Consider the following 20083-nt stretch of genomic DNA (forward strand, 5'->3'; position numbering starts at 1 on the left):
ATTTTACTTTCTAATCTGCCAGTAACAGAGTTGGACATTTTTATTACTGAGCTGGCTGATCAGATATGAAAGGAACTGGGCCTATGAATTTGGTCTTGTACTCCTGCCACGTTGTCAGTGCTACTGTTTTGCATGTCGGAGCACAATGTCGTCACATATTCCCCAAAAGCCTTGTTTTCCCCCAGCATTACGCAGTAAGTTACGAAGGTGATGCTATTATGGCCCAGAAATCCAGTACTGCTGGAAAGCTGATGCTTCCTCCACCTTTTTGTGGCCATTCGTGCTGAAATTTTTTAGTGGCTGGGATATTCAAAAGTGAACAAATGGATTTTTCAGCGATGTGGCTGTCTTCATTTGAGCGTTATCACCACGGAGAAATTCAGCATGCAGGTAAGGATTTCTAATGAGCCAGCTGCTCCCTGGCCTTTTTAAAGTCCAGGATTTGCAGCAAGGCCCTGAGGGGGGGGGGGGGGGGGGAGGAGGTTGGAAGGATGGCTGGTGTAAGAGGTGCAAGGAGAGCCAACAGGTTCACTGATTTGGAGCTGGAGACACTGATGGACGGTGTGGAGGACAGAAGAAGAATACTGTTTCCTGACGCGGGGAGACCTGGCAGACAGACAGTACAAAATGCACGGAGGGAGATTGCAGGGCAGGTGTCAGGCACCTCCATATATGTGAGGACACACCCGCCCAGGAGGGTGCTGGCCAGTCTGCACCCGACCCTTCCAAGGTGGCGATGGGTCGACATCTCCTAGCTCTGGGGCGATGGTGATCCTCCTCCTCGGGTGGTACTGCTGGCTCGACCTCCAGCGGCTGTCCCCTCATGATGGCCAGGTTGTGCAGCATGCAGCAGACCACGACGATTATGGAGACCTGTTGAGGAGAGTACTGCGAGGTACCACCAGAGCAGTCCAGGCACCGGAATCTCTGCTTAAGGATGCATATGCACTGCTCGATGATGCACCTGGTGGCACAATGAGCGTCATTGTAGGCATGCTCTGGCGCTGACCTGGGGTTCTGCAGAGGAGTGAGCAGCCAAGGGGATGGGGATCCCTTGTCCCCAAGCAGCCAACTGCAATCCTGATTCGGGCCTGTGAAGACGGCGGGCACACTGGTCTGGCACAGAATGAACGAATCATGGCTGCTGCCTCCCTTGCCCGCTGCCAGTCTTCACTTCCCTGCATGCCACCCTGCTGCTGACCAGGTGTACCAACATTCCTCCCATCATCAGGGCGAACCCTGCCAAGCAGGTTTCTGCAACCCTCAGGACTCCACTAAAGAGTCAGACCTGAAAGTTGTACAAAAGTACAGGGGTATGTGCAAACCTCTGAGCAACACTCAGCAGATTTAATGGAGCTAAAACAATTAATAAAACTATATGAAAAGATAAATACTGCGGATGCTGGAAAATGAAATAAAAACACTACTAATGAATAAAACTATATCAAAAGATAAATACTGCGGATGCATGCTGGAAAATGAAATAAAAACACTAATAAGTAATAAAACTTTTTACCTACTAGACACCGCATCGAAAAACCTCGCGGGGGCACTGCCGGGAAAAGTCCTGTCTTTTCCTCGGTGAATTTCGCTGTCCTGGTGGCTTTCCAGTGGCCTGTACGCTGCTTCCCTCATTGCTGGAAACCCTCCTTTACAGCAGCTTCATCGTGTCGTTTCCGGCGGGAGTGAGCACCGCTCAAATCCTCCCCGAGCTGAATATGGCTCAGCGAGGGAATAGTACCTGACTACGCCGGCCAATCGATTTTTTCCGATCGACCGCCCAAACTCCTCAGCAGCCATCCCTTCGGGGACGGTGAATTTCGGGCCCGATATCTTTAACTTCAGCTGACTAGGAGGCAAGAGAGCTGTATGCAGGCATACACAATGTAAGCAATGGTATACAGATTTATTTCAGCACCTTGCTGGCAATGTGTTGAGGGGCAGAGAAGGATACAGGCCATTGCTCACACAGTACATTTTGTTCAGAGGACTGAAAGTACACAATCTGCAAGGTTGGTGCATGTGTTTAGGTTCCAGGGACTCTTAACCAGGGCTGAGAGGGTTAAGATATACAACAACAATAAGTTGCATTTATATAGCACCTTTAACATAGTAAAACATCCCAGGCCCTGCACAGGAGCATTAGCAATCAAAATTGGATGGAGCTCCAATTTGCTTGTTAGGACTTTGGAAATCGATTCCCTGTTTATTCAATATTAAAAATATATTTTTCAAAGAAGTAGCCTCAGACAGAATGAGAGTGCAATTATTAAATAATAATAATTTTTAAAAAGCACTTTATTCTTTTTTTGAGCATCTTTACTTTAAAGTGTTTGACTAAATTACACGTGTGGAGCAAAGTCATGGCGTAACTGAGCCAGAACCATAATCTGTTGGAACAAGTTCAGCTTTAATCCAGCCGAGTGCATTCCAATTCAGTTTAAGGGGCCCAACATTGGCCATGACTTGCATCAATGTTTTTGGAGTAAGTTGTTTTTTTCTGGCGTAAGTTAGAAAATGCCATTTCCCCCAAAAAATTTGCTCCAGAGTAAATTAGTTAAGTACGATTTTTTTTAGGTCTCTTTTTTTCAAAAGGGGGCATTCCCAGACACTTACGCCAGTTTTGGCCATTTATGCCACATTGGCCAGCAAAAACTTACTCCAAATCCACTTAGGTCAATGAATGTGGCCAGCTCTGAAAAACCTTGCAGGCAGTTAAGAAAAAGCAGCGCACATTCAGCAAACATTAGGGCAGGGATAGTGGAGGGAAGGGAACTGGAGAGGACCTCAACAACCAAGCAGCAAACATTAAAGAAAAGCTCAAACCAATAAAATACAACAAAAAAATAAGTAAATCCTACCTTATCTTTAAAGTCTGCCCTGGAAAGGCAGCGGGCCGGCCTGTGTGTGAGGCCATTTGGCCTGGGATAGGGGAGGGAAGATGCATTGGAGAAGTGCGAGTTTGTGGACCAGAGAAGTTGCAGCTGCTGGATCTGCGCTTTTCATCCAGGGTGGGGTGGGGGGGTGTTGCGGGGAGAGCCCGCCGAGCGACTGGAGAAGCTGCTGGATCGACGCTTTTCATCGGGGGTGGGGGGAGAGCCCACCGAGCGACCGGAGATGCGATGCTCTTTAAAAATGGCAGAGTGCCAAGTTTTCTCTCTCTACTGCACATGCACGAAGGTGCCGGCAGTGTTTTCGGCGCGGGCGTTTGGCTCCGCCCCCCACTTCACCATCGACGTCACGGCAAGACACCGGGGACTGTACACAGCGGCCAGGATGGGGCGAGTTTTTCCCGGCGTCGTTTCCAGCGCGCAAAGCCGGCGCGCTTGAGGTCAGTGCGCCGACAAAACTGCTTGGGGACAATCTAGCCCAAGGTTACTATTGGTAATGCTACTACGGTGATTCAGCTGAGGTAATGGTGGAGTTATTCTGTATGGCCCAATGCACCAGTGATCAGCAAAGAATTACTGCAAGCTCTTGTTTTTTTTTAAATCGAGCTCACAGGTAACTTGGAATATAGCCCAGGGGCCACTTGCATCTCACGCATCAAATATGCCTCTTTAGCAAATCACCTATTCCCACGGGCTCCTTCACGTTTGAATTCACAGCCCACCAGTTCAGTTCTGGCATTAAGGAGAGGGAAAGTGCTTTTTTTTTTGTAAATACAGTAAAAGAAAGCACATGGAGTTGCTTCATGGCAGGGCGACAAGAATGTTCCTCACCTCAAACCACTGCTTAGGACTGACTATGTTTGCAGCCCTTGATTACAAGTCAGGGAGTCCTCCTGATCAGTGTCTGTTCCAAGGTCACTGATGCTTCTCCCCCTTTCCTGTAACTCCAACCCCTAAATCTGCATGCCTGTCACAGTATGTTGTGTTAAGTCTTGCAGATCAATTCATGTTCAATATCGTGGGAGTTGTCTGAGCTTAATTATGTTCTGCCCCAGAGCTGTAGAAAATTACAGCACAGGAAGGCCCTGTTTCATCTTGCTCTGAGGTGGGCGGAATGAAGGTGTTTGCGTCATGGGTCACTAATCCACAGAGCAGTTGCCAGTCAGGGTTGCTGACGGCACTCAAGGGTGGGAACGCTGATAACTTTTTCAAATTTACCACCACAGAGCAGGCATTGAATCTGGCACTTTCCGAGGATTTGGAGATGTCACTTTTACCTCTGAACCATTGGAAGAACCCTAGTTTTATGTTAATAGGTTCCACACCAGTTAGGTTCTGGACGGGGGTGGGGAGGGGATTGGCAGCGGGAGAACATAGACAGGAAGGCCCAAACATAACGGACTGCATTCTGGTTTCTGCTTTAGTTGAATATCTGGATAGTAACCGAGGCTTATGATATGTAAACAAAAAAAATTCCAGGTTGTAAACTGAGTCGGCCACAACTATAAGCCCTACGGTAGAGAAGTGAAACAATTGTGATCGACTTTACTTGTCCAATATCTAGCTTAGGGATCAAACACAAAATTCTCCGGCAAAAACGTTTAGGCGCTAAGGGAACAAAGGGATGTGGGGATTGGGCAGGAAAGTGGCGTTGAGGTAGAAGACCAGCCATGGTGGAGCAGGCTCGAGGGGCCGAATGGCCTACTCATACTCCTAATTCTTATGTTCTTATGCTTTAATTAGTACATTTTAGTTACTGAATATATCACATGCCGTTAAATAGTTTTCTTAAACTTCAGAAGCTCCAGAATAAACACTTCACAGACTGTAAGAACATAAGAAATAGCACCCAGCCCCTCGAGCCTGCTCCGCCATTCAATAAGATCATGGCTGATCTGATCATGGACTCAGCTCCACTTCCTTGCTCGCTCCCCATAACACTTTATTCCCTTATCTCTCAAAAATCTGTCTATCTCCGCCTTAAATATATTCAATGACCCAGCCTCCACAACTCTCTGGGGCAGAGAATTCCATAGATTTACAACCCTCTGAGAGAAGAAATTCCTCCTTAACTCAGTTTTAAATGGGCGGCTCCTTATTCTGAGACTATGTCCCCTTGTTTTCGTTTCCCCTATTTGGAAATATCCTCCCTGCATCCACCTTGTCGAGCTCCCTCATTATCTTATATGTTTCGATAAGATTACCTCTCATTGTTCTGAACTCCAGTGAGTATAGGCCCAACCTACTCAACCTATCTTCATAAGTCAACCCCCTCATCTCCGGAATCAACCCAGTGAACCTTCTCTGAACAGCCTCCAATGCAAGTATATCCTTCCTTAAATACGGAGACCAAACTGTACGCAGTACTCCAGGTGTGGCCTCACCAATACCCTGTACAGTTGTAGCAGGGCTTCTCTTTTATACTCTATCCCCCTTGCAATAAAGGCCAACATTCCATTTGCCTTCCTGATTACTTGCTGTACCTGCACACTAACCATTTTGCATTTCATGCACAAGGACCCCCAGGTCCCTCTGTACTGCAGCATTTTGCAAATTTTCTCCATTGAAATTATCATTTGATTTTCTATTTTTACTGCCAAAGTAGATAACCTCACATTTTCCCCCATTATACTCCATCTGCCAATGTTTTTGCCCACTCACTTAGCCTGTCTATATCCCTTTGCAGATTTTTTGTGCCCTCCTCACAATTTGCTTTCCCACCCATCTTTGTATCATCAGCAAACTTGGCTACATTACACACATTCCCTTCATCCAAGTCATTAATATAATATAATAATGTAAATATTTGAGGCCCCAGCACCGACCCCTGCAGCACCCCTTAATTACTGTTTACCAACTGGAAAATTATCCATTTATTCCGACTCTCTGTTTTCTGTTAGTTAGTCAATTCTCTATCCATGCTAATATATTACCCCCGACCCCGTGAACTTTTAGCTTGTGCAGTAACCTTTTAAGTGGCACCTTATCGAATGCCTTCTGGAAATCTAAATACACCACATCCACTGGTTCCCCCTTATCCACTGGTTCCCCCTTATCCACCCTGCTCGTTACATCCTCAAAGAACTCCGGCAAATTTGTCAAACATAATTTCCCTTTCATAAAACCATGCTGACTCTGCTTGATTGAATTATGCGTTTCCAAATGTCCTGCTACTGCTTCCTTAATAGTCGACTTCAGCATTTTCCCAACGACAAATGTTAGGCTAACTTGTCAAAATTTCCTGCTTTCTGTCTGCCTCCTTTTTTAAATAAGGGCATTATATTTGCGATTTTCCACTCCGCTGGGACTTCCCCAGAATCCAGGGAATTTTGGTAGATTACAACCAATGCATCCACTATCACTGCAGCCACTTATTTTAAGACCCTAGGATATAAGCCATCAGGTTCAGGGGACTTGTCCGTCTTTAGTCCCATTATTTTACCTAGTACTACTTCTTTATCGATCATGATTGTATTATGTTCCTCCCTCCCTATAGCCCCTTGATTATCCACGATTGAGATGTTTTTAGTGTCTTTAGTGAAGACCGATACAAAATATTTATTCAACATCTCTGCCATTTCCCTGTTTCCCATTATTAATTCCGCAGTCTCATCCTCTGGGGGACCAACATTTACTTTAGCCACTCTTTTCCTTTTTATGTACCTGTAGAAACTCTTACTATCTGTTTTTATAGTTCGTGCGAGTTTACTTTCATAATCTATCTTCCCTCTCTTTATTATTTTTTTTAGACGTTCTTTGCTGGCTTTTAAAAGCTTCCCAACCCTCTGGCCTCCCACTAGTCTTGGCCACAACCAACTGCCCTTGTTTTCAATTTGATACCATCCCTTATTTCCTTAGTTAGCCACGGATGGTTATCTCTTCTCTTACAGTCTTTCCTTCTCATTGGGATATATTCTTGTTGCGGATTATGAAATAGCTCCCTAAATGTCTGCCACTGCTCATCAACCATCCCATATTTTAGTCTATTTTCTCAGTCCACTTTAGCCAACTCTGCCTTCATACCTTTGTAGTCTCCTTTACATAATCCAACTTTCTCACCCTCCAATTGAATTTGAAATTCAACCATGCTACTATGGTCACTCATTCCTAGAGGATCCTTTACCAGGAGATCGTTTATTAATCCTGTCTCATTGCACAGTACTGGATCTAAGATAGCCTGCTCCCTGGTTGGTACCGCATCGTACTGTTCAAGGAATCGATTCCAGATACACTTTGTGAACTCTTCCTCAGGGCTACCCTGACGAATTTGCTTTGTCCAATCAATATGAAGTTTAAAATCACCCATAATTATTGCCGTTCCTTTTTTACAAGCCTCCATTATTTCTTGATTTATATTCCGTCCAACAATATAACTACTGTTGGGGGACCTATAGACTACGCCCACCAGCGACTTTTCCCCATAATTCCTTATCTCCACCCAAACTGATTCGACATCTTGATCTTCTGAGCCAGTATCATTTCTCAGCAATGCACTGATCTCATCCTTTATTAACATTGCTACCTCACCTCCTTTTCTTTTCTGTCTGTCCTTCCGAATATGTCAATACCCCTGAATATTTAGCTCCCAGCTTTGGTCACCTTGCAACCACGTCTCTGTAATGGCTATCAGATTATACCCATTTGTATCTATTTATGCTGCCAGGTCATCTATTTTGATACGAGTGCATTCAGATAAAGAGCTTTTAAATTAGTTTTTTAATCATTTTTTCCTGCTTTGACCCCAGTTTCTGATACACCTTTATGATTATACATTCTGTCCCTTCCTGTCACTCTCTGGTTTTCATTTCCCCCAGTGCTACCCTGCTCAATTGCCTTCTCTTTATTCTTTGACTTTTAAAATTTTCGCTTACCTGAACCCTTCCCTCCACTAATTAGTTCAAAGCCCCCTCTACAACCCCAGTTATTCAATTTGCCAGGACCCTAGTCCCAGCACGGTCTAAGTGGAGCCCTCCCAACGGAACAGCTCCCTCTTACCCCAGTACTGGTGCCAGTGTCCCAGGAACCAAAACCCATTTCTCCAACAACAGTCTTTGAGCCTCGTGTTTAACTCTCTGATCTTATTTACCCTATGCAAATCTGCTCATGGCTCAGGGAATAATCCAGAGATTAATACCTTTGTGGTTTTGCTTTTTAATTTGGCCCCAAGGCTATAAACTGCCAAACATATTTATTAACTAGTAACAAATCTTCTTTATATTCTGTCAGGAGATAAAAACTCACAAATTATTGTGCCGGCTGAGCTAAACGTCAGTGTAAACTGGAGCAGGCTCAAGGTCCCTGAACCTTGTGGTGGTTTGTTGCTGACTGTCTGGGAAGTCTCTGGACTATCAGAAGGCTTTGGGTAGACTAACCGACTTTTACAAGACACCGCTGGGAAATAGGTTTCAAACCAAACAACTGGAACCAACAAAATTCAAATATGTCTTCAGGCGACTTGTTAAATAAATATATACATGTGTGTACAATAAAACCCACAAGATGCTTGTATTTGAATTGAATGGCTTGGCTCCTTTCAACCACATCTGTCTAAGCACGATAGGGGCAGAAAGCTGGTGGTATCAGATCGTCTGCCCATTAGATAGTCCACCTCACTTTCCATCCATTGACATCAATGAATTGGAAGATGGGGGAGGGTGGAGAACAGGTTGTCGATCCGATACCAGCAGTTTTCCGGCCCAGTGGAAGTTGAAATTTACTCCAGTGTCGGTATTTTGGAGCTGCAATATCAAAGCAAGCTGGGCCATTTTCTGTGAGTAAACCTGGTTATGACCCCATATGTAGCATGACAGAGGGAAAGACGCCAATACCATAAACTCATAGCAGTTTACAGCGAGGAAGAGGCCCCTTTGAGAACCACTGCTGAAACCCTCATCATGCCTTTGTTATATCCAGACTCGACTATTCCAATACTCTCCTGGCTGATCTCCCACCTTCCACCCTCCGTAAACTTCAGCTCATCCAAAACTCTGCTGCCCGCGTGCTAACTGCCACCAAGCCCATTCACCCTTGTGCTCGCTGACCTACATTGGCTTCCAGTCCAGCAGCACCTCAAATTTAAAATTCTCATCCTTGTGTTTAAATCCCTTCATGGCCTCGCCCCTCCCTAATTCTGTAACCTCCTCCAGCCCTACAACCTTATGCGAGCTCTACATTCCTCCAAATCTGGCTTCTTGCACATTTCCTATTTCCATTATCCCACCATTGGTGCCATGCTTTCAGCTGCCTCGGCCATAAGCTCAGGAATTCACGCCCTAAACCTCTTCCACTTGCTATATCTCTCTTTCCTCCTTTAAGACACTCCTTAAAACCTACCTCTTTGACCAAGCTTTTGGCCACCTATCCTAATATCTCTTTATATGGCTTAATCTGAAATGTTGTTTTGTTAATACTCCTGTGAAGACCTTTGAGATATTTTACTGCATTAAAGGTGCTATATAAATGCAAGTTGTTGCAAGCTCTTTGCTGGAACAATCTGAAACTAATCCCATGTTCTTTCTCCATATCCCTGTACCTTCAGCTGCTTTAAATATGTATCCCTCTGATTAAAATAGTTATCTATGATGAATCACAGATGGAAATTGCTTTACTTGTATCACGGTCTTCAATGAATCATTTAATTATATTGATCTTTTTAAGGTACCATGTTTAACTATTCAAATTACTGCTACCTCATCCTCCTCAGCCCGATGACCTGAGCCCCTGGAGGCATTCTGACAGCTTGTTTATTTCAGGTCGATACTGATCACTGGTTATACCAAGCTCAGTCTTTTGAAGTTTTTATAGTCGGATAACGACCCCTGTAGAGTCAGCAATAGATCATTTTGTGAAGTGCCAAGGAGACCAACTCCAACCCATTCCTGTTTGATTTAGATGAACAATGTACAACCTGCACATTATCACCAGACCAGTTAAAGTACACAGTTTGCGTTGATGTCTTTGACTTCTCATCGATGCAAACACTGCTGTGTAACGTGGATGAGAATCCCGCGGAATTGAATTTTGCCAAGTGGGGAGATAAATCCTGGTCCAGTAGATGAGAATACATTGTTGTAGCTTGTGAAGGAGTATGTCATAGAAACAGGAGACTGGAAAGTGGTGGGGAGGTAGGGGGTGGTGGTTGCATTGATCCTCTGGTCACTTTATGTAGCCGCATTGTAAAGCGTGTCTAATGACTTCAATGGAAAAGAAAATCGAGCTATCACCCCTTTTGCACTATTGGCCAAGGCCAATTTCACCTCCCTTGGGCTGGATTTCCGTCGACTTTGCGACTGGGTTTTCACCGCGATTTGACCCTCTGCGGTGGGATCCTCGGGCACCTCTTTGCAGTGGAGCTTCCACATACCACCGGAGAGAGGTGCGCCGACATGCAACGAGGCAGATTGCGTTTGCGTAACACTTTAGGCACTCTCCCGACCCTTACGCCATGCCCAGAATACCGACAGGGTCAAACCTGTCGGTGCAGCCCTGCCAGCAGTGGTAAGTATGAAGACCTGCAAAAGAGGTAAGTTAAAGTTTTTTAAAATTATTTTTCAGCGATTTAGTAGGTAAGGGTTTGTTGAATGTTTTTTGATTCTTTTTTGCAATTTTTTTGTTTTTGTTTTTCTCCCCCCTCCCAAGGTCTCTCTCGCAGCGCTACCGGCCCTGGACTAAAATTGCCGAAACTCGCAGTTTGCCCCGCGATACCTCGTGCAACACCAACTTTACCGCATAAAGGCTGAAAGTTAAGCCTAAAACCGATAGCGCAGCAAAAACGGTAATTTTGGTGTAAAACTACTGTTTTCGACGAAAACTGAAAATCTAGCCTGTTTGTCACCTTAAGTGAATTCCAATTCACTCCCAAGCATGAGCAGCTGAGCTTTGCCTGCTGTGATTTTTAACACTGAAGTACTTAAAACACCACAAAACCCAGACTAGCCGACATAGCCTTAGGTACACAAGTGTTTGCCGAGTGGCTGCAGAGTTTGGTGTGGCCCTCCCCTTTAACATCCCCGAAATGCTGAATTTCAACGGTTAGGCCACTCAGTGCATTGGGGCGGCCAGAAAACACCGAAAACGCCTTTTTTTGGGGCGGTGGGCAATTTTGGCCCCACAAAATTCTTACAAGGCTGGACAGGGTAGGGGCTGGGAGGATATTTCCCCTGGCTGGGGAGGCTAGAACTAGTGGTCATAGTCTCAGGATAAGAGGTCGATCATTTAGCACTGCGATTAGAAGACATTTCTTATCCCAAAGGCTTATGAATCTTTGGAATTCTCTACCCCAGAGGGGTGTGGAGGCTCAGTCATTGAGTATATTCAATACTGAGATTGATTGATTTTTGGATATTAGGGAATCAAAGCATAAGGGGATAGTGCAGGAAGGTGGAGTTGAGGTTGAAGATCAGCCATGATATTGAATGGCAGAGCAAGCTCGAGGGGCTGAATTACCCATTCCTGCTCCTATTTCTTATGTTCTTATGTAGGTTGCTCCTTTCTTTATGGTTACTGTTTAGCTAAAAAGATGTTGCACTTTTTTGGCACCAAATTGGCGCGCTCACTCAGGATGGCATATGTGGGAAATGGAAAATGTCACAGAGTGCAGCAGAAAGTGGGTGACTTTAATATGCACATAGATTGGGCTAACCAAACTGGAAGCAATACGGTGGAGGAGGATTTTCTGGAGTGCATAAGGGATGGTTTTTTAGACCAATATGTTGAGGAACCAACTAGGGGGGAGGCCATCTTAGACTGGGTGTTATGTAATGAGAAAGGATTAATTAGCAATCTCGTTGTGCGAGGCCCCTTGGGGAAGAGTGACCATAATATGGTGGAATTCTGCATTAGGATGGAGAATGAAACAGTTAATTCAGAGACCATGGTCCAGAACTTAAAGAATGCTAACTTTGAAGGTATGAGGCGTGAATTGGCTGAGATGGATTGGCGAATGATACTTAAGGGGTTGACTGTGGATGGGCAATGGCAGACATTTAGAGACCGCATGGATGAACTACAACAATTGTACATTCCTGTCTGGCATAGAAATAAAAAAGGGAAGGTGGCTCAACCGTGGCTATCAAGGGAAATCAGGGATAGTATTAAAGCCAAGGAAGTGGCATACAAATTGGCCAGAAATAGCAGCGAACCTGGGGACTGGGAGAAATTTAGAACTCAGCAGAGGAGGACAAAGGGTTTGATTAGGGCAGGGAAAATGGAGTATGAGAAGAAGCTTGCAGGGAACATTAAGACGGATTGCAAAAGTTTCTATAGATATGTAAAGAGAAAAAGGTTAGTAAAGACAAATGTAGGTCCCCTGCAGTCAGAATCAGGGGAAGTCATAACGGGGAACAAAGAAATGGCGGACCAATTGAACAAGTACTTTGGTTCGGTATTCACGAAGGAGGACACGAACAACCTTCCGGTTATAAAAGGGGTCGGGGGGTCTAGTAAGGAGGAGGAACTGAGGGAAATCCTTATTAGCCGGGAAATTGTGTTGGGGAAATTGATGGGATTGAAGGCCGATAAATCCCCAGGGCCTGATGGACTGCATCCCAGAGTACTTAAGGAGGTGGCCTTGGAAATAGTGGATGCGTTGACAGTCATTTTCCAACATTCCATTGACTCTGGATCAGTTCCTATGGAGTGGAGGGTAGCCAATGTAACCCCACTTTTTAAAAAAGGAGGGAGAGAGAAAACAGGGAATTATAGACCGGTCAGCCTGACATCGGTAGTGGGTAAAATGATGGAATCAATTATTAAGGATGTCATAGCAGTGCATTTGGAAAGAGGTGACATGATAGGTCCAAGTCAGCATGGATTTGTGAAAGGGAAATCATGCTTGACAAATCTTCTGGAATATTTTGAGGATGTTTCCAGTAGAGTGGATAAGGGAGAACCAGTTGATGTGGTATATTTGGACTTTCAGAAGGCGTTCGACAAGGTCCCACACAAGAGATTGATGTGCAAAGTTAGAGCACATGGGATTGGGGGTAGTGTACTGACATGGATTGAGAACTGGTTGTCAGACAGGAAGCAAAGAGTAGGAGTAAATGGGTACTTTTCAGAATGGCAGGCAGTGACTAGTGGGGTACCGCAAGGTTCTGTGCTGGGGCCCCAGCTGTTTACACTGTACATTAATGATTTAGATGAGGGGATTAAATGTAGTATCTCCAAATTTGCGGATGACACTAAGTTGGGTGGCAGTGTGAGCTGCGAGGAGGATGCTGTGAGGCTGCAGAGCGACTTGGATAGGTTAGGTGAGTGGGCAAATGCATGGCAGATGAAGTATAATGTGGATAAATGTGAGGTTATCCACTTTGGTGGTAAAAACAGAGAGACAGACTATTATCTGAATGGTGACAGATTAGGAAAAGGGGAGGTGCAAAGAGACCTGGGTGTCATGGTACATCAGTCATTGAAGGTTGGCATGCAGGTGCAGCAGGCGGTTAAGAAAGCAAATGGCATGTTGGCCTTCATAGCAAGGGGATTTGAGTACAGGGGCAGGGAGGTGTTGCTACAGTTGTACAGGGCATTGGTGAGGCCACACCTGGAGTATTGTGTACAGTTTTGGTCTCCTAACCTGAGGAAGGACATTCTTGCTATTGAGGGAGTGCAGCGAAGGTTCACCAGACTGATTCCCGGGATGGCGGGACTGACCTATCAAGAAAGACTGGATCAACTGGGCTTGTATTCACTGGAGTTCAGAAGAATGAGAGGGGACCTCATAGAAACATATAAAATTCTGACGGGGTTAGACAGGTTAGATGCAGGAAGAATGTTCCCAATGTTGGGGAAGTCCAGAACCAGGGGTCACAGTCTAAGGATAAGGGGTAAGCCATTTAGGACCGAGATGCGGAGGAACTTCTTCACCCAGAGAGTGGTGAACCTGTGGAATTGTCTACCACAGAAAGTTGTTGAGGCCAATTCACTAAATATATTCAAAAAGGAGTTAGATGAGGTCCTTACTGCTAGGGGGATCAAGGGGTATGGCGAGAAAGCAGGAATGGGGTACTGAAGTTGAATGTTCAGCCATGAACTCATTGAATGGCGGTGCAGGCTAGAAGGGCCGAATGGCCTACTCCTGCACCTATTTTCTATGTTTCTATGTTTCTATGTTTCTATGTTTCTATGTTTCTAAAGTCATTTCTGCGGCGAGAGCAAAGTAAGACAGAAGAAAGAACTTGCATTTATATAGTGCCTTTCACAACCTCAGGTTGTCCCAAAGTGCTTTACAACCTATGAACTGCTTTTGTAGTGTGGTAACTGTTGTAATGTAGAAACCGCAGCAGCTAATTTCCACTCAGCAAAGTCCTACAAACAGCAATGTGCTAATGACCAGATAATCCGTTTTATTGATGTTGGTTGAGGGAAAAGGTTGGCAAGAACATGAGGGAAAATTCTCCTACTCTTAGTACCATGGGATATAATACTTCCACCTGAGAGAGTTGACCTTGATTCAAGGTTTCGTTTGAAAGACAGCACCGCTGACAGTACAGCGCTCCCTCAGTATTGCACTGGAGTGTCAGCCTTGATGTTGTGCTCAGGTCTCTGGAGTGGGCCTTGAACCCACAACCTTCCTACTCAAGAGGTGAGAGCACTACCAACTGAGGCACGACCGATCGATTAAAGTGGAGCGACCTTTAATCTGTTTTTTAACTGTGCTATAATTGCTCTTTGCATGCTTGATTCTGAGGAGCCGAAATTCAGGCCCGCCAGGAAGCTGGCACACTTATGATATTTTAAGTGTTTCTATGGCCATCTCGGAAGAGGTCGACTCTTGATCCATATTGAGGTCTTGAGGCTAGATTTTCCAATGTTTCTCCATGCTTAACGCCCACTTAATGTCCATTTTACCACTGAAATGACATCTGAGGCCCATATTGCCACAAAATAGAAACTGACGGGTATTTTTCGGAAACATATCACTGAGCGTTACTTTCCCCATGTGCGTAACGCCGGGGAAAAACATAATACTGCCCGCCCATTTTTTTGGGGCGGAATCTTCAGAATGGGCTACAATATAGCGTTAGTTTCCACACGGAATTAATGCCGAGATTCAGTAATACTGACCGCCCACTTTTTTTTGTCGTAAAGGTCACATTTGCCGAAACTAATGGCCAGGAGATCGCTCAGCATCACTTTCACCACCTCGCATACATATCACCCACAATATCGCTCACCCAAAAAACCGCTCGGAAAAAGTGGAACTAACCGGAACTAATCACAGTGTTATGGATGCCATGTTCTAAATCACATGTTGCATCATTTAAAAGGCTGCTCTGCTTCAACCTCGAAGGAATTCGGATGTGCTCTGGAGGTCTTTGGAGGTGATGTGAACAACTGTACAAACATCTTTACCAAACTGTGAATTATTGGAATTTAATAGATGTCTTCATCGGGACATTCATTCTTTGTGACCAATCAGTGAAAAACATAGAGCTATTGCAATGGGGCCTATCCTTTCTCACCCTCTCTTGATGACCAATTACATGCTGCAGACTCGAGATGGCCGAAGGTACGCTCTACAGCATTACGTGCCCAATGTAACACATGCCAGACTGATGAGGAGGACCAGACGTTACACCCCCCGCAAGTACAGGGACAAGCGGTCTTACCTCAACTTACCCGATACTACCTGCATTCGGAGACTGCGCTTCCACAAAGAGGTTATCACTGAGGTATGCCAGCTCATAAGGGGAGATCTGCAGCCTGCCAGCACCATCAGTACTGCACTCTCCGTAGAGGTCAAAGCCACCATGGCACTGTCATTTTACGCGTCGGGTTCTTTTCAGGCCTCAGCTGGCGACATTTGCGGTCTGTCTCAGCATGCCACACACAGCTGCATTAGGCAGGTCACTGAAGCCCTGTACGCACGCAGGAGGGACTTGATCAGCTTCCTATGACCAGGGAGGCACAGGGTGAGAGCGCTCTAGGTTTCTCTAGAATTGCAAACTTCCCCAAGGTGCAGGGAGCAACAATAGATTGTATGCACATCGCGATGCGAGCACCTTTTCAGGATGCAGAGGTTTTCAGGAACCGCAAGGGATTCCACTCCCTGAATGTCCAACTCGTTGTCGACCACCAGCAAATTATAATGGCAGTGAATGCTAAATTTCTGGGCAGCATCCATGATGCTCACATCCTCCGTGAGAGCACTGTATTTGACTGTTAAACAATCAGCCACAAGGTCAGTGCTGGATGCTTGGTGACAAAGGATATGGCCTCGCCACCTGGCTGATGACCACCCTGCTTGACACTCACACCGAAGCCAAGAGGCGATACAATAAGAGCCACAGAGCCACTCGCAATATCGTGGAGAAAACCATTGGCGTGCATAAGCAGTGCTTTAGATGCCTGGACTACTCAGGAGGCGAACTCCAATACCACCCTGAGCAGGTAGCTTAATTCGTGGTGGTGTGCTCAGTGCTGCACAACTTGGCTATCAGGAGGGGAAAAGAATTGCCTGAAGAGTCTGACAGTCCACCTCACCTGAGGCAGGAAGAGGAGGACGAGGAGGCGGACGCTGACATCAGGCCAGACAATCAGGCTGATGCTGAAGCCATGCCCCCGCCCCCCTGTAGACCGCATGAAAGGGCCCGTGGTGGCATGATAGCTGCAAGAGCCTTACGTCAGCTCATCAATGATCGCTTTGCCTGAAAGAATGTTGTTGGTATTTACAAAGCTGACACACTGCTGGGTGTACTGGTCATACATCAATGGTGGGCATCACCTTGGTGACAGTTAAAGTTTAAGTTAGAAACATAGAAACAGAGAAAATAGATGCAGGAGTAGGCCATTCGGCCCTTCTAGCCTGCACCGCCATTCAATGAGTTCATGGCTGAACATGCAACTTCAGTACCCCATTCCTGCTTTCTCGCCATACCCCTTGATCCCCCGAGTAGTAAGGACTTCATCCAACTCCTTTTTGAATATATTTAGTGAATTGGCCTCAACAACTTTCTGTGGCAGAGAATTCCACAGGTTCACCATTCTCTGGGTGAAGATGTTTCTCCTCATCTCGGTCCTAAATGGCTTACCCCTTATCCTTAGACTGTGACCCCTGGTTCTGGACTTCCCCAACATTGGGAACATTCTTCCTGCATCTAACCTGTCAGAACCCATCAGAATTTTAAACGTTTCTATGAGGTCCCCTCTCATTCTTCTGAACTCCAGTGAATACTAGCCCAGTTGATCCAGTCTTTCTTGATAGGTCAGTCCCGCCATCCCGGGAATCAGTCTGGTGAACCTTCGCTGCACTCCCTCAATAGCAAGACTGCCGTTCCTCAAGTTAGGAGACCAAAACTGTACACAATAATCCAGGTGTGGCCTCACCAAAGCCCTGTACAACTGTAGCAACACCTCCCTGCCCCTGTACTCAAATCCCCTCGCTATGAAGGCCAACATGCCATTTGCTTTCTTAACCGCCTGCTGTACCTGCATGCCAACCTTCAATGACTGATGTACCATGACACCCAGGTCTCGTTACACCTCCCCTTTTCCTAATCTGTCACCATTCAGATAATAGTCTGTCTCCCTGTTTTTACCACCAAAGTGGATAACCTCACATTTATCCACATTATACTTCATCTGCCATGCATTTGCCCACTCACCTAACCTATCCAAGTCACTCTGCAGCCTCATAGCATCCTCCTCGCAGCTCACACTGCCACCCAACTTAGTGTCATCCGCAAATTTGGAGATACTACATTTAATCCCCTCGTCTAAATCATTAATGTACAGTGTAAACAGCTGGGGCCCCAGCACAGAACCTTGCGGTACCCTACTAGTCACTGCCTGCCATTCTGAAAAGTACCCATTTACTCCTACTCTTTGCTTCCTTTCTGACAGCCAGTTCTCAATCCATGTTAGCACACTACCCCCAATCCCATGTGCTTTAACTTTGCACATTAATCTCTTGTGTGGGACCTTGTTGAAAGCCTTCTGAAAGTTCAAATATACCACATCAACTGGTTCTCCCTTGTCCACTCTGCTAGTTACATCCTCAAAAAATTCCAGAATATTTGTCAAGCATGATATCCCTTTCACAAATCCATGTTGACTTGGACCTATCATGTCACCTCTTTCCAAATGCGCTGCTATGACATCCTTAATAATTGATTCCATCATTTTACCCACTACTGAGATCAGGCTGACCGGTCTATAATTCCCTGTTTTCTCTCCCTCCTTTTTTAAAAAGTGGGGTTACATTGGCTAACCTCCACTCGATAGGAACTGATCCAGAGTCAGTGGAATGTTGGAAAATGACTGTCAATGCATCCGCTATTTCCAAGGCCACCTCCTTAAGTACTCTGGGATGCAGTCCATCAGGCCCTGGGGATTTATCGGCCTTCAATCCCATCAATTTCCCCAACACAATTTCCCGACTAATAAGGATTTCCCTCAGTTCCTCCTCCTTACTAGACCCTCTGACCCCTTTTATATCCGGAAGGTTGTTTGTGTCCTCCTTAGTGAATACCGAACCAAAGTACTTGTTCAATTGGTCTGCCATTTCTTTGTTCCCCGTTATGACTTCCGCTGATTCTGACTGCAGGGGACCTACGTTTGTCTTTACTAACTTTTTTCTCTTTACATATCTATAGAAACTTTTGCAATCCGCCTTAATGTTCCCTGCAAGCTTCTTCTCGTACTCCATTTTCCCTGCCCTAATCAAACCCTTTGTCCTCCTCTGCTGAGTTCTAAATTTCTCCCAGTCCCCGGGTTTGATGCTATTTCTGGCCAATTTGTATGCCACTTCCTTGGCTTTAATACTATCCCTGATTTCCCTTGATAGCCACGGTTGAGCCACCTTCCCTTTTTTATTTTTACGCTAGACAGGAATGTACAATTGTTGTAGTTCATCCATGCGGTCTGATTGAAGTTAAGTGTAATTATACCCTTTGCTGTTAAGGAATCACCAGCGTGTAATGGTACAGCTATCTGAGCCAATGCGCAACAAGGTTTTGTTAAATAAAAAACATTTAAACCGAACATTTGTCTGAAATCATCAGTATTTCTGTAAAAACCATTTCTTTCCCCCCCCCCCCCCCCACCCCCACTTCTCCTCCCCACCTCTACCCCTTCCCCTTCCCCTCCTGACTCCAAGCCACCTGGCCGAGGAGCTCCTCAGGCGATGCTTCATTTGGGGGGCAGGGAGGCGGGATGACGGCCGAACCACTGCTTGGACGGATATGGGAGAGGACGGTCCCGAGGTGGGAACATGCTCCGAGCCAGAAGCAAGGTGTTGCTCCTGGCTCTCATAAGAATATAAGAAATAGGAACAGGAGTAGGCCATATGGCCCCTCGAGCCTGCTCCGCCATTCAATAAGATCATGGCTGATCTGATCATGGACTCAGCTCCACTTCCCCGCCCGCTCCCCATAACCCCTTATCTCCTTATCGATTAAGCAACTGTCTATTTCTGTCTTAAATTTATTCAACGTCCCAGCTTCCACAGCTCTCTGAGGCAGCGAATTCCACAGATTTACAACCCTCAGAGAACAAATTTCTCCTCATCTCTCTTTTAAATGGGCAGCCCCTTATTCTAAGATCATGCCCTCTAGTTCTAGTCTCCCTTATCAGTGGAAACATCCTCTCTGCATCCACCTTGTCAAGCCCCTCATTATCTTAATTCTACTTAACCTTTCCTCATAAGTCAACCCCCTCATCCCCACAATCAACCTAGTCAACCTTCTCTGAACTGCCTCCAAAGCAAGTGTATCCTTTCGTAAATATGGAAACCAAAACTGTACGTAGTACTCCAGGTGTGGCCTCACCAAAACCTTGTATGGCTATCGCAAGACTTCCCTGATTTTATACTCCATCCCCTTTGCAATAAAGGCCAAGATTCCATTGGCTTCCTGATCACTTGCTGTACCTGCATACTATCCTTTTGTGTTTCATGCACAAATAACCCCAGGTCCCGCTGTACTTCAGCACTTTGCAATCTTTCTCCATTTAAATAATAACTTGCTCTTTGATTTTTTTCTGCCAAAGTGCATGACCTCACATTTTCCAACATTATACTCCATCTGCCAAATTTTTGCCCACTCACTCAGCCTGTCTATGTCCTGCAGATTTTTTGTGTCCTCCTCACACATTGCTTTTCCTCCCATCTTTGTATCGTCAGCAAATTTGGCTACGTGACGCTCAGTCCCTTCTTCATGTGTCGTTGGCAATGGGGCTGCGGCACCTTGGGGTGC

The 20083-nt window shown here is 45.6% G+C and overlaps 1 protein-coding gene across 6 annotated transcripts in view; it reads left to right on the plus strand.

The window, feature by feature from the left end:
* The window catches only part of LOC139262850 (prolyl 4-hydroxylase subunit alpha-2-like), a 156956-nt gene that overhangs the window by 9037 nt on the left and 127836 nt on the right, over positions 1-20083 (plus strand). Inside the window, exon 2 of one of the 6 annotated variants that reach the window (XM_070878053.1) lies at positions 10530-10665. The exons of the other annotated variants lie outside the window; for them this stretch is intronic. The gene's annotated coding sequence lies outside the window, so the exon portion shown is untranslated. The remainder of the gene's footprint in view (positions 1-10529; positions 10666-20083) is intronic. 6 annotated transcript variants of the gene reach the window in all.

This window comes from Pristiophorus japonicus, chromosome 4 (assembly GCF_044704955.1).
Source record: "Pristiophorus japonicus isolate sPriJap1 chromosome 4, sPriJap1.hap1, whole genome shotgun sequence".
Taxonomy (NCBI): domain Eukaryota; kingdom Metazoa; phylum Chordata; class Chondrichthyes; family Pristiophoridae; genus Pristiophorus; species Pristiophorus japonicus.